At 41.5% G+C, this 13,054-nt stretch overlaps 1 long non-coding RNA gene across 1 annotated transcript; it reads left to right on the forward strand.

The window, feature by feature from the left end:
- LOC107179101 lies at positions 1–4,819 on the forward strand. Its single transcript, XR_001509654.2, has 3 exons — positions 1–72; positions 1,350–1,446; positions 4,598–4,819. It is a non-coding gene; the product is annotated as an uncharacterized LOC107179101 (long non-coding RNA).
- The last annotated feature ends 8,235 nt before the right edge of the window (positions 4,820–13,054 follow it).

Below are 13,054 nucleotides of genomic sequence, written 5' to 3' on the forward strand. Positions count from 1 at the left end.
ATTTATAGGTCTTTGGAGCCTATTACCTATCCCAGATATACTGGAAAGTAATATAACTATACGCAAATCCAAGTAAGTCTCAGCAACATTTCTAAATGGTAAAGGCAGTTTGCTTTTGAGAAATTTGCATTTTAAATTTCTAATTATGGAGTCAGTTGAAGTTATATCCAAATGGGTGCAATTGTCACTCAAAATGCCTTCCATATTATTCAGACAGCAAAATCTGTGTAGATAGAAACCACTAAACTAGTGTTTCCCAAACTTTGCTTTATGGAACTAGTTCCACAAGCTGTTCCAAAAGTTGCTTTGGGGAACAGGGGCTTGGAGGTTGGGGTCAGAAGCAAAATGCTGTATTTAATTTTGAGGACGTTAATGCTGGGGAATGCTGCAGTCAACGCATTTGACCAGTGTGTCTACTGAAAGACTTGTCACATTCTCAAATACGCTAATATGTCCTGAGAGTTTTCAGGATTGAGAATAGTTAGTATTTAATGTTTCACAATCTTATTTGACCACAGGATTTTGTCAGTATGTGTGTGTGTGTGTGTGTGTATCTGTGTAAAACATTTGCTGGTGGTTCCAAAGGACAGAATTTGGGAAATTCCAGAGATTTTTCAGGAAATTATATAGAATTGATAAAAGATAATTTCTTTCATTCCCTAAGATAAGTATGCTTACATTTGTTTATTATTCTACAAGTAGAAACCATTGTCACCAAAAGAAATTACTCCTGAATCAGCAAATTAGCTTAGGTTTGGAATTCCATTCAAAGTATAAAATTCCGGGTAGGGAAATTATTGCCATTAAAATATTATCATTCCTGAATTTCAGAAGTAACCTATGTTCTCATTTTCAATGGAAATGTAAATTCTCTTATGCTCACGTTCGATATACCTTTTCTATGACTGGTAAAAAGTAGTCCTTTAAACTGCGTGTCTCCCCCCCATTTAAATACAAATACCCAATGTTTGGGAAGTAGGATGGAGATCTTGGCTACTGTTCAATTGGTTTATAACTCTGGGTCCTGCTCATTGATTTTTGGTGGAAGGGAGTTAGGAAGAACTGTATGGTATTCAGAATTACATAGTCGTCTCAGTGATTTCTTTTTCGATGCAGGCAAATCCTAACATTTAGGTTATATCTCAGAAGTTCAGTGAATGGGTTGTAGGCCAACCCACACAAGCCACACCAATCATCATGTGTTTGGTAAATCATAGTTTTAAGATTGTTCAAGAATTGAAATACCCTAGATTACAAAGTCTGAGGGAAAACACATCTTTCTGTTCCTTACAAATGAGATCAGACACTTCTTTCATTCAACACCTTTTTAAAAGTATGTTTTTTTTCAGGCCCCACTCTTTGCCTGGAAAGAAATGGTGAATAGAGGAACTTCGCTTCGGTGGGACAGAGGAATTAGTTGGCTCATAGGACCACACAGTTTAAATGGTAAATGTAACTTCACATATACCTGAATTTAAGGGCTCAAAGGTATTCGATTGCCCTGTCCTTCATTTTCTTGATTCTCTACTCCTCTCTGCAGGTGAGTCTTCTCATCTAGACCCCAAAGTCTACAAAGTCCAGTCGAAAACCAGTACCTCTTTCCCAGTGTCCATGGCCAAGTCCCCATATCAGTTCTGGTCAGTCCTATTGAGAGTAAGATCACCCTGGCAGGAAGATGGAACATGCCAATTGGCTAGGTCTGGATCACATGGTCCACTCCACTAGATTCCCTCGGTGGCACCTAAACCCCGGGGTCTGAGGGAAAGGAGAGTGGGGTTGATTCGCCTAGACTGCAAGGGGGTGATGCTACTCCTAAAATGGGGAGGAGACTCTGGGCAGGCAAAACCACAAGCATTCATTATTGTAGCTCTCAAAAGTTTTGGCCAAGCTCTACCTTTGCCAGTCTTTTGCTTCTCTTGGGTGCATCAATTTGGGACTTTTCCCCTCTCTACTTTAATGGCAGGATGGTGGAAAGGGAAGGGTAGAAGGTGTTGAATCCCTTTAGTTGTATCTCCCTCCTCTCCATTTGTGGCTACAGTTTCAGAAATAATTCTCCAGCTCTCACCTCCAGTCCCTACTCAGTCCTCTACCATGTGGACATCCTAGGACCCCAGTGCTTCCATAAGATGTTGAGGGCGCTCACAAAGCACAAGTTCCTCCAAATACCCAAGAACTCTTACTTCCATCATTCCCAAAGCTCACTCGGCTGTCAGGGTATTTTCACTTGCACCAAACTTTTCATTTGGCTCAAACTGAAAAGAGGGATTTACTGGTCACGTAACAAAAAACCTGCATGGATGAAACTCAGAACAGTGACCTCAGGTATTCAAATGACAGTGTCATGAATGGGTGCTGTCTCCTACTCACCCCTGCTCTGCTCTCTATTGGCTGTATTCTCATGCAAGCTGTCTCTGGGAGACGGCAGAATGACTGATAGCCCCACACTTCCCCTTGCAGTTTTATCAACTAGCATGGAAAAGGTGTCTCTCTCCTTCCAGAGTCTCCTTAACCCACGTTAGCCAGTGTGCTTATTCCTGGACCAATCACTGTTGCCAGGAGATGGAACAGACTGCTAGGTCATGCCTCATCATATTTCCCCCCATCGAGCCAGATGGACTCTGTCCCTCTGCAGGGAAAAGAGACAGGCTGAAAGCTGAGAAGGCCACCATTTCCTCCTTTGGCCCTTGTTCAGGTGTCCTTTCTGTCTGTGGGTATCTACTATACAAAGTCAACATCTGACTTTGTATAATAAGTTAGGGTTCAGGTTAAATTTTACCTCTTCAGAAATGAGGGCACTGACCACCTTTCAGAAAGGAAGCTTCATTTGTATTTTCTTAACACACCATCTTGTTTATTTTCTTCATAGCCTATTTGTTCTTCTCTTCCTCCCCGTCCTGTTCCACCTTTTCCTCCACCTCGTCCTCCTTTCCTTAAACAAATGAGCTGCTTTCCTGTCACTTGTATGTAAAATCATCAGATTCGCAATCAGTAGAAAAGTACTGGCAATTTTTGCCACCATGTTATCAGTAAAGATGTAGTCTTTTTAAAAAGTAGCATGAAACATAAGTAAGATTGGAAAAGAGTACTAGGTTAAAAGAGTCTGTTTGCTAAACTGTAGAAATAGCTGGTCACAAGGGTGGTCACCACATCCTCTTCATGAGAGTTCTTGGGAGAGTCCAAGCTCCATATGAATTAAATAATGTAACTTTAACTGGCCCAAATGTCCTCTTCACTATTTTGATGATAGCCTTTCTCAAGTGTACTATTCCCTGCTTTTTGAAACAGAATATAAAGAATATAAGTTTACCTGAGCTTGATGGCACAAGGTCATCTTGAAGATCATCATTTCATTGAGCTGTAAGACATTCGTGTCCTTGGGGGCTTCAGAGGTGGAACAGAGGTTGTGGTCCCTGTATTAAGAGGTGCTAGCGGGGCACCTGGGTGGCTCAGGTGATTGAGCGTCCAACTCTTGATTTTGGCTCAGGTCATGATCTCGTGGTTTGTGAGTTCGGGCCCCACATGGGGCTCTGCACTGACAGTGTGGAACCTGCTTGGAATTCTCTCTCTCCCTCTCTCTACCCCTCCCCACTCCTTTCTCTCTCTCTTTCTCTTTCTCTCCCCCCCACAAAATAAATAAACTTAAAAAAAAAGCGGTGCTAAAGATGGTACTCTTACCCTGTCTTGTTTCCTCCCCAACCCCTTCCAATTCACTGCTGTGGCTCTGCCATTGGTTTGGGAGAACTGCTAATCTGGTTAAGCTATTTACAGTTAACAGAATTGTGTCTTGGGCCGTGTATGAAGATCTGGGCATTCTTCTTAGGTGCTGTACATCGGCTTTCCTGCTTTGATTATGGCTGTGAAGAGAAGTTTTTCTCCTCCTCTCCTATTCCCCGCTGGGATTTAGCTAACAGAAGTTACTGGCTTTGTGACTTGCTTAGACAAGTGCAACTATGGTTAGAAACACAGGCCAGAGTGCTTGGGATCCTGGGGTTCTGTTTCGCTCTGCCCCTCATAAACCATTCTTCTTTCTGTCCTTGGCAAGAGTTTCACTAAATTAGTCCAACTCAGACTATGACAGTGGTCAGTGAATCTTTCTGGGAAGAACCAGGTAGTAAATACCGTAGGCTTTGTGGACCTACAGGAAAAAAAAAAAATCAAGGATATTATGTTGGTACTTAAATGAGAAGAGGGAAAATAAATTGCCACAAGTTTTATTTACATTAATGAGTTTCAAGGGATAATAACAATAATTGAGTACAATTTTTGCAACACACTTGTAATCATGAGACTAATGAAGTTTTGGGAGGGAGGTAATAACATTTTGCTTAAATTGGGGTTCATTGTTAGTGTTCTCTAGCATCAAACTGATTGTAAGTGTTCATCTGTAAAAGCCATGTTAGCTCTTGAGCTATTCAAGAATAGGGTGGTGCCGGTGTTGTATGGAAACCAATTTGACAGTAAATTTCATATATTAAAAAAAAAAAAAAAAAAAAAAAAAAGAATAGGGTGGTGCCGGAGTTGGACCATAGTTTCTCGACCCCTGTGGCATAAGCTGATAATAGTCCCCCAATACCTATTTTTTTCTTTCTCCTTTCAGTGATATAATGCTCTAGATTTTAGCTCAGCTCATAGCTGCATTGCTGGGTTCCTTTTCTTTCAAGTTCCCTCGCAACTCCATGGGACCAGGTCGTTCAATGCCAGATGATAAGATGTGAACAGCCCTCCATTCCTGGCCAGGAAATAGTAGATGTCCAGATGACTATGGCCAACCTGCCCCACCAGCCCTGGACCTTTCATCTCTGGACTATTGTGTGAAAAAGAAAGAAACTTATTTAAAGTATGTATTCTGAGATTTTGTTGTATAGTTGTATTTGCAAATACTGTATACTATATATGCAGTACAATTAAAAGGAAGAAATGTTTTCTCTCCTCTTTTTACTTTCCATCTTCTTTTTCCTTCTCTTCTTCTTCATCCTTTGCTTCAATGACATTATTTTTAGGACTTTCACCCTTTCCTCCTGGCCTTCCTACTCAAGTCATTTAAATCATTGAGTTCTTTTTTTTTTTTCTTGCTTAAGCAAAACCAAATTAAATTCCCTTTGCAAAAGTTTGAATGAGAATTGTTGAGTAGAATTTAAAAGCTACCTAAGGATTTGGTGTGTTACTAAAACGAAGCTCCTGAGATGAAGTTACTCTTTTATAATAGCGAGAAGCAAAACAAATTTGGCAAAATGTATCTTACCTCAGTTAGTGAAACCATCAGGCCCATTTTATCTGTTTACGGGAATTATTATAAAAGTCTGGATAATAACCTTGAATATTTCTTTGGTTGTCAGCTGAACGTTAATCCTATCCTGTTGGAGATGAGAACCTGCTGAGCACATTGTGTTACACACACACACACACACACACACACACACACACACTGCACAAAACTGAAAATCATACAAGAGGCACTGAAACTAGTACAAATGCTGTTGTCTGTGCTCTGATTTACTGCAGGAAAAGAAGGCTGTAAAGGCACGTTTCTCCTCCTTTTTTTAAGGCTGTGGGAAATGTGATGATGTCTTGGAAAAATAATTTTAGTGTTCTGAGGCTCAGTTTCCTCATCTAGATGAGGGTAAAAGTGCCCATCTCAGAGGGCTGGGGTGAGGGCTAATGAGAGAAAATGGAAAATACCCATACTTTCACACCTGGTCACACCTGATGGCTATTGTTATTTTCTCTCTGGTTGCACTTATACGACAGTGTTTTCTTTTGAGCAAGAGTTGTCTTTTCTCCGTAAAGCAAAAACAAAAACAAAAACTCCATTATTAGCCAACATAACCTAGTGGCTATATGAAGCCCCAACTGCATTTGGTCATAGTGTTTGAAATGGTATGAGATGTCAAATTTTGTTTTTGTTATCTTTTAAACAGAGCTTCTTGAGGAAAAAGGCTGGTAGTTGGTGGTTGGCTTTTTTGTTGTTGTTGTTGTTGTTGTTTTTGGAGACAGAGTGCAAGAGAGGGAGAAACAGAGAGAAGGGGACAGAGGATCTGAAGCGGGTCTTTGCTGACAGCAGAGAGCCCGATGTGGGGTTCAAACTCATGAACTGTAAGATCATGACCTGAGCTGAAGTAAGACCCTCAATCGACTGAGCCATCCAGTGCCCTAGTTGGTTTTCTTTTATCAAAAATGCTAATAGGACACTCTCTAGGTTTGCAAATTTTCCTATACAACCCACACAAGTTCTATCCCATAGCAGACTTTATAATGTGATTAAGATCATGGTTGCTGGAGACAGACTTGTCATGAGGGGCAAGATCTCTAATATCTGTTTTACCTCTTTTTCCTCACGTGTAAAATGTCAGTAAATAACATTCCTTATATCGCAGTGTGGGACTAGCAGAATCAATACATATCAAAGAGTCAGTGCCTGTTACAGACTAACATTCAGTAATTGTTAGCTCTTACTGTGCCACGGACGATGAGTTTCTTTGTTTTTTCTTGGATGGACCTTCTGTTCTAGCAATAGGTAGCTCCAGCTCATTACTTTTCTGGTGTTTTGCTTCTTTCTGGTTCCCAACGGTAGCACTTATCTATTGCTTCATTAAAAAAAAAAAAAAAAAACCACAAAATTATGGTGCAAAACAAAAAGCATTTTGTTATGCTCACAGATTCTGTAGGTCAGGAATTTGGACAGGACATAGTTGAGATGGCTTGTGTTTTCTCTGCTTCGTGATGACTGGGGCCTCAGCTGGGAAGATTCCAGCAACTGGTAGTGACTCAGTAGCCCAAGGCTAGAATCATTTGGAGCTTCTTCACTCACAAGTCTGGCGCCTGGGCCGTGTGACTCAAAAGACTTGGCTCGGCTGGGACCGTTGACCAAAGTGCCCACACGTGGCATTTCCATGTGGCTTCGGTTTCCCCAGCATGGTGGGTCGTTTCTGAGAAGGAGCACCCCAAGAGGAAGTATTTCAAAAAACCCAGACAAAAACTGCATGGCTTTGTGTGACCTGGCCTCAAAAGTCAACAAATGTTGCTTCTGCTCTGCCGATGGCAGCAATCACAAGTTTTCTCTGATTCCAGGGGAGGGGACATGGACGCCGCTCTGGAAGGCAGAAGGGTTGAGGAGCTGAAGTCTTATTCTCTTTTTTAAAGCCTTTATTCCTATAGTGGCGCCTGGGTGGTTCAGTCCGTGGAGCATTCAACTCTTGATTTTGTATTGGGTCATGATTCCAGGGTGGTGGGATCTAGCCCCACGTTGGGCTCCATGCTGAGTGTGGAACCTGCTTAAAATTCTCTCTCTCTCTCTCTCTCTCTCTCTCTCTCTCTCTCTCTCTCTCTCCCCCCCCCTCCTCTCCTCTCCCACTTGCTCTCTCTCTCTCTCAAATTAAGGGGAAAAAATCCTATAAATATGGCTCTGTTTGGAGCTTTTTACTCAAGTTCTGTGAGTGTCCCTAGTCTTCCCTGGTTTCTGTGTACCCTTGACTAATCCCAACCTGTAGGATTTGGACTCTAGAGCATCCTTCTGTCAACCTTCACTTGCTCCTTCCACAGCCCGGATAGAATTCCCTGTCACTGCCCACTCCCCAGCCCTGCCTCCTTCCTCCTTTCTTTGCTTCAGCTCATCTGCCTATGGAAGACTCATTGGGTGGAAAAATATTTTTTTATAATACTAGCCCAACTTTCCCACTTCTTCCTTGGTCTGTCCACAACTTGCTGAAGCTCAACTATCCTGTGCTTCTGGACTCAGAAAAGGGAGGCATTTTCAGAAAGTAGAAAAGAGAGGAGGCTCTTCATAGGAAAATAGAAAAGATTATCACTGGATAGGACAAATATTTGGATACAAAGACTCCCTGGTTAGTGGGGAAGAGAAGGTCAGAGGGAGAATAACGAGAACAAAGATAGGAGTGATACCAGAAAGGCCCTGTGCAGTGTTACTTCTTTGGTTGAAGCCTGGGGAGATGGCAAAAATCACAAGTAGTTTTATGGATCTGAAAACAGAGGAGGCATGAAGCTCTTCCCAGTTGAGTTCCTGGAGAGGTAGCAGTGCTCTAGAAGAAAACATGACGACCGGAGCACTGAGGTAGGATGGGGCCTAGACGCTTAGCACACCACTAGGAAGACCTGGAATTGAAGAAGGAAACAACCAATCATAGAAGGATCTTGTAGAGGAGGATAAGAAAAGACGCACCAGTAACCCACATGGGCCCATTGCCAAGGACCAGAGAAAATGCCATGGGGGACAGGGTGCTCCCAGAGCCTCTTTTCTACAGACTCACATGAAACTTAGACAAAACCCCATGGGAAAAGGAAGCAGATGACCTGCACATAACGAAGATGAGCCTTCTACCTCCTTAAGAGGAGGTGATAGACTCAAATGAGAAACTAAATCTTGTTTTAGAAAAATGAAACAAGTTCTATTTTTTTTTCTTAAATTTTTGCCCACCTAGATACATGTACTGCAATCCATGCTCACTATATATATTCACTGTCTCATACTGAAGTTTCTGGGGAGAGGTGAACGTATGCAGTAAAATTTTACATGGCACTGAGGGTTTTTTTTTTATAATCAGTTCTCATTTTTGTTGGAGTTTTATTATATATTGCATTTCTGTCAAATACATTGATAGGGACTTAGCTGTTGATTAAGCAGAAATGGTGAATGAGAGTTACCATTCATTCGTTTAAACCTTTCTGAGCAACTACTCTATATCAAACATTGTTTTAAGTGGAGTTAGCACAGGTAGAAAGGCCAGAGTCTTTGCCCTTGAAAATGAAGCTTACCTTCTAACAGCTTTAGAACAGACATGATTTTTTGATGTCATCACTAGGTTTTATGTCCCCACATATAAATGTGGGGGATCTGATCTGAACTTCTTCCTCCAAACACATAATGATAGTCCCCACGGCAGTTCCCTTCATCGGTAGTTTGGTCAACAGAGTCCAGAGAAAGGCTTGAAACACACATGCACACATGCATCCACACACACCATCTTTTTATTCTGTGGTAGGGCGTGTTGTCATTGCATGATATATTTAGACAAAAACCGCTTACTTTAGAATGATCTTTGTTCACACGAAATCTGCAGAAATAAATAGTATTACTGATTTCTTCTTTTGTTTGATGTCAGCGTGAGATATTTATTAAGAAAATGCGCTGGCTGTAATGTCACCTTAATTATAGTATGAGAAGGCTTAATGAAGGCAAATTCCCCTTTATAGCTTTAGGCTTTAATGCCACTAGGCTCTTCTGTTTATTCCAATGAATTGCATTCTGGCGCCCACGATCTCATGTAACAAATGCATAACTAATGTGACATTCACACAAAACATCGCATTAGTTCCATACGATCAGTTCTATTCCAGTGAACACCAAACCAAATCATGTTATTGTAATGTGAGTTGTGATTTAATACTCTAATTTGTAGGTAGTTTTGTCTGAATCTAGCATTATTTACACCACTCACAGTGGTTTCTAAGACATACTAGATGCCTACTTTATTTGGCTTGGCTACCTTCCCTCCCACAATAGACACACCCCAAAAAATATATCGAATAGTACTGTATTCTGGTACTGAATGTGTTCTCAACTGTCTTCCTACCAGGTTCAAAATTACTGTGTGCGAATAGTTGGCTGTTTCAATAATTCAAAAATTCCCATAAGGTAACATGCTTTGAAGTTTGGAGAACTAAGAATTATGGAAGAGACTATCATCCAGCCCAGGAAAACGTAATAGTTGTGTAATATTACTTATAAAGTAAGGTCAAGGTCATTCTGAAGATGACTTCAGTCAATATATTTTGAAATAAGGCATTCTCGGGCACCTGGGTGGGGCAGTTGGTTGAGCATCTGACTCTTGGTTTTGGCTCAAGTCATGATCTCGCAGTTTCATGAGTTTGAGCCCTGCGTCAGCCTCTGTGCTGAGTGGGGAGCCTGCTTGGGTGGGATTCTGTCTCTCCTGCTTTCTGCCCCTCCCCCACTCCCAGTGTCTCTGACTCTCTCAAATAAATAAAACACTTTAAAAAAAAAAGTTTGAAGTAAGGCTCACTTGTATCCTTCAGTCTTCAACTTAATTGTTAACCTCCTAAGAAGGCTTTGACTACCCTATTTAACACAGCCCCCTCTGTCTCGCTCACTATCACGTCACCCCGTGTGGCCGTGTCTGGTACCTGTCTATCTGTTCTCCCTTTTTCCTTAGTGATAAATTATTGCATAATTTCCAGGTGGGCAAATGACCACCTAGAATGAAGGCTATACATTCCAGGTTCTTTTGCAGCCATGGAATACAGCAGACTCCGAGGAGACTATGAGGAGACGAAAGCATCTTTAAGTGGGCGAGGTATGGTCCTCTTCGTGCCTTTGTCCTTCATTTAGTCGCCATGGCTGGGACTCAGGCCAGCCTTTCTGGACCACGCAGTAGAAGCCCTGTGTTTAGGATGGTGAACAAATCTAGGTCCCTGATGAATTCATGAAGCTGCCTTACCCCTTTGGAAGGAACTCCTCTAATGTGAAAGGAGAAATTAACTTTTGAAACCGTGATCATCGTTTAACATATATAGTAACTTGTCCAGCATATTAACCTGAACCCACCAGGGGGAAGAGGTACTGATCCGTCAGAATAGATGCCAGTGTCAAAAAAACTCACTCTAGCTGAATCACAGCCTTGGTTAAAGCAAAATGAGTTTGAGTCTTCTGTCACTTGTAGCTAAACCTAATTTCCAGTAATATACTCTCCTTCTTTTTAACCCTGTTAGCGTCTGTGATTATCCCTTCATTGTTTTACTTAATTAACGATCTTTCCCTCCCCTTAACATCTAATCTCTGTGAGGGCAGAGAATGCCTCTGGGGTTTGCTGCTGGAACACAACTTTGTTGAATGTGGAAAGAATGAATGAACTAATTCTTTAATTTTTTATTGCGAGATACAATATTTTGGGAATTGCAGATCTGGAGGAGTGAAAAGAATTCTATTTGGAGGACTAGGGTTGGCAGTGCAATTGACAAAAGTTTTTTTTTTTTTCTTCTGACTTGGAAAAAAAGAACCTGATGAAATTAGTGGTAGATAAAAATTCATTTCTCGCTTCTAACAAGGAATCACAAACAATGGAGGACATATAAATAGAGTAGCAGCTTTATTAATAATACTTTCCTACTCCATTCGTGATCTTTTGATGACAACCCTACCGGAGGCACTCTTTATCAGGCACTAAAGCAATTTAGATGCTGTCACATGCCTTTCTTGATATATACGTATTAGACATAAAGCAGTTTTCTGTTCTTTAGCTTATTTTAGTATATAATTAAAACTCTGACTGTCTGCTACTAAGCAACGGAGCATGGCAGAGGTTGATCACATGCTATCACAAAGATAGAAAGAGGAAAAATAATAAAAATAATCATACCCATTCCTGTAATCAGCTTTCAGATCTTAATTATGTTTTAACTCCTTTGTTATGCCAAAGGCAATGCCTATTGGCATTTAAAGGACACTCTTACTTTTCTGCCTCAGTCCAATCTAGTTGTTTCATTTGGATCCTAGTCCATTTATGGAATCCTTCTGGGGACATTTAAGGTCACAAAGGATGATAGAAAACAGATAGGAGTCTGGAGGTTTGGGTTCCATTCAGCCCCAAACCTGGTCAGGTGTGCGCAGGGAAGCAGCCAGATTCTAAACTGAAGGAAAGAGGGGTGGGGTGAGGGTGCATGCAAGGCTGAATGTGGGGGGAGGGAGGCATTGGTAAGTGAGCAAGTGCGTGCATACCCAAAACAGCCCTTTACCACCTTTCTCCCTGGCTCGTGGTCTGACCTCTGAAGTTTCAATTGTGTATTTCACTCTCTTTCTAAAGATGCCTTTTTCTCAGACTCTTAACTTTTATATGAGTGGTATTTCTGTAGAGTTGTGAGATGCACCGGTTTTGAAGGATATGTGTTCAGAGGGAATAGCTCTTGCTCTGCTCTGGCCCCCACCTCCCTCAACTCTCCAAAAGACTTCTGAATATGAACTTTATTCATTCACTCATTCACTCTTCCATTCGCTCGTGAATAACTTCTGAGTCCTTATTTTAGGTCACTCCCTATTCCACACGTTAGGGCTATAATCGTGGGCAAAACCGATGCCTCTTACAAAGCCCCGGTTCCATAGGAAAGACGGCCAATAATTAAGAACAGCTTTTTTAAAGGCAGTAAGGATTTACCATGTGTTGAGCTCTCCCTATGCCAAACACCACAGTCTTGTGATGCCGTTTACTCTTCAGCTAACAACAGAGGTATAGAGGATGCAGGAGACGGGCAGGAGACGAACTGCCTGAGCCTGATTCCCACCTCTGTCACTTCCTAGCTGTGTCATCTTTAGCAAGTTAATCTCCACTTGCCTGAATTTTCTTATCTGGAGAATGGGGGTTCTATCTTTTGGGCTGTTGGGAGAATAATTATTTAATGTATCTGTAGCTTTTAGAACAGTGCTCGGCGGTTGTACATGGGTCCAATTTTAAAGATAAACAAACCGAAGCATAGATGAAACAACCTGACCCAGTCCATTCAGCTAATGAAAAGCAGGAACCAAACTTCCAACTGAAGTCTGTACGTCTACGTACTGTCTACCCTTAACAGTTCTGTTTTGTTCTGCCAAAGTTTCCTAACTTCTTGGAGAATCACTTCCTGCACCTGCAATCTGGGCATGATAACACGAAACTCTCTCCCTTGCAGTGTGTTGTGAGATTTGCCTGTGAGGACGAATTTGAAAGTTCTTTAAACACTGTAAAGCATCATGGAAAATACAAATTGCTATTATTGTTATTATTATTACTGATGTGTGTTGTTACATTCCACATTTCAGTGTTGCCTGTGATGAGTTTTATTTGCATATTTGTCAGGTAAGACTTTCTGCTTTATCTTTCCTGTATATTATAAGACCTTTAGGGGTGATTGGGTGCCTCAGTCAGTTAAGCGTCCAACTCTTGGTTTCAGCTCAGGTCATCATCTCGTGGTTCATGGATCAAGGCCTGCGTTGGGCTCTGTGCTGACAGTGCAGACCCTGCTTGGAATTCTCTGTCTCTCTCTCTCTCTCTCT

The sequence above is a fragment of the Panthera tigris genome, chromosome A2 (genome assembly GCF_018350195.1).
Source record: "Panthera tigris isolate Pti1 chromosome A2, P.tigris_Pti1_mat1.1, whole genome shotgun sequence".
Taxonomy (NCBI): Eukaryota; Metazoa; Chordata; class Mammalia; order Carnivora; family Felidae; genus Panthera; species Panthera tigris.